This window comes from Gossypium raimondii, chromosome 3, assembly GCF_025698545.1.
Source record: "Gossypium raimondii isolate GPD5lz chromosome 3, ASM2569854v1, whole genome shotgun sequence".
NCBI classification, from domain to species: Eukaryota; Viridiplantae; Streptophyta; class Magnoliopsida; order Malvales; family Malvaceae; genus Gossypium; species Gossypium raimondii.
In genome coordinates, this window is record NC_068567.1 from 28,240,382 (window position 1) to 28,242,573 (window position 2,192).

At 34.0% G+C, this 2,192-nt stretch overlaps 1 non-coding gene across 1 annotated transcript; it reads right to left on the reverse strand.

Annotated features, from left to right (window-relative positions):
- Positions 1–1,796: 1,796 nt before the first annotated feature.
- LOC128040019 (small nucleolar RNA R71) lies at positions 1,797–1,903 on the reverse strand. The gene has a single exon (XR_008194679.1). It is a non-coding gene; the product is annotated as a small nucleolar RNA R71 (small nucleolar RNA).
- Between the last annotated feature and the right edge of the window lie 289 nt (positions 1,904–2,192).

Genomic DNA, 2,192 nt, shown 5'->3' on the forward strand with positions numbered 1-2,192 from the left:
CAGAGCTAAGGTTGCATCAGCTCTTGTGCCGATTTTTCCTCTTGGGAAAGGGGTATTCTTCAGCCATTTTGGAGCAAAAATTCAATGTTCATAGCAGCCTTGACCGGTGAGGACAACAAAGAAGGAAGAACGAAGCAACCTAGTTAAGCCATGAAAAACCACTGGATTTGATTCTTGTTCTTTATCACTTTAGTTTTTGTTGTTTTTATGATGAACTTATATTTGAATATTTATGCTATTGGAATGATTATTTTAATCAGCTTAGCTTGAATTTAATTCGTGTTGGGTTGATTGTTTTCCGTCCTCTTGATTTGTTTAATTTATGTTTATGTTGTTATAGGCCTTGGTAAAATGTTTGATTAAGTAAAACCATGATTGAGTTATTCTTGCATTACAATTGCAAGATAACTAAAGAATTAATTATTTAAATGCATTAAAATTGTAATTAATGGACACAGTACGTAATCAGTGCATGTTTAATTTTTCTAAGGTAGCTAAAGATTAGATTAGCATTGTATTTGGCGGTACATATACCTTGCATAACTTGCAAGATTATTGTGATTAAATTGTTTCAAGGTAAGGATACTTTGTTACCTTAAATAGTCTTTTATATGCTTATTAGGTTTAATTAATCATTTGAATCGACATAGGAATATGCGAGAGATTGTTTAATCTAATAAGTATGTATGTGCAATAACATGTTTATCTTTATAAATATTATCTTTATAAATATGTTTTATCGGTCGAATTGACATAGGAATATGTACAAGAGATGAATGGATTTTTATTTGTAACTATGTTCATAAGTTAGCAAATTATCGAGTTGCCGTGATTTATTAGTAATAAGTATATTCATAAGTTTAATGATTCTAAGGTAAGGAAATGTAATTAATCCAACACAATTATATCATCTTGATTAAGATCGACTTTTGAAATCGTGAATTTGAACTTTATTTTATTTTATTTTATTTTCTAGTTTTTAATCATTTCCCAAATCCAAATATTTTTTCTTTCACCAAAGTGTTTAAACTTACTTTCATAAATAATTCTTTTACAGTCCCTGTGGGTACGATAACTCGACATTTACTTGTCACTTTATTACTTGTTGCTGTTGTGTACAATTACACATTTTATTCGTTCCAAGTTTTTGGCACCGTTGCCGGGGACTATTTAAAAAAAAGTCATTATTTGTGAATCTGTTTTTACATTTTGGTTTTTTTATTTTCCTGTTAAAATCTTTACTTGCTTAATCTTTTTGTGATTATTTAAGGTGTTTATGAGTATTGACCAGATTATCGACTTACTCCCTGTGGACCCTGAAATAGAACGAACCTTTCGACAGCGAAGAAGACAAGCGAACCAGAGAAGAACCAAAGAGATAAACTTTGAGAATATGAATCAAGGAAATGGAGCAAACCTTTCTCAGAATCCTATCCTTATTGCTGATGATAGGGATAGAGCTTTACGATAGTATGTCGTGCCAGTATTTAACTATCTTATTTTGGGTATTAGGAGACCTGAAATCGAGGCACAATAATTCGAGCTGAAGCCAGCTTCAGACTATGGGCCAATTCAGTGGAATACCTACTGAAGATCCTCATCTTCACTTAAGACTATTTATGGAAGTGAGCGATTCTTTCAAGTTAGCTGGTGTACCCGAAGATGCATTACGACTGAATTTCCTAAGGGACAGAGCTCGTGCTTGGTTAAAATCATTGCCACTGAAGTCTATTTCTACATGGCAAGAGTTAGCCGAGTGATTCCTCATGAAGTATTTCCCGCCGAGCAAGAATGCCAAGTTGAGGAATGAGATCACTGCCTTCTAAGAAATGGATGATAAGTCCCTGTATGAGGCATGGGAAAGGTACAAAGAGTTATTATGAAAGTGCCCTCATCATGAAATCGCACATTGCATTCTACTTGAGACATTCTATAATGGTCTCAACGCTCACACGAGGATGGTAATGGACGCTTCTGCTAATGGTGCTCTCCTTTCTAAGTCTTATAATGAGGCTTACGAAACTATTAAGAGGATTGTCAACAACAATTATCAATGGCCAACCAATTCAGTAGCGTTAGGAAGACGAGTCGCTGGAATACATGAAGTGGATGCTCTCACTTCACTCACATCTCAGGTATCTTCAATATCCTCAATGCTTAAGAATCTTACCACTAATGGGTCTAACAGTTTT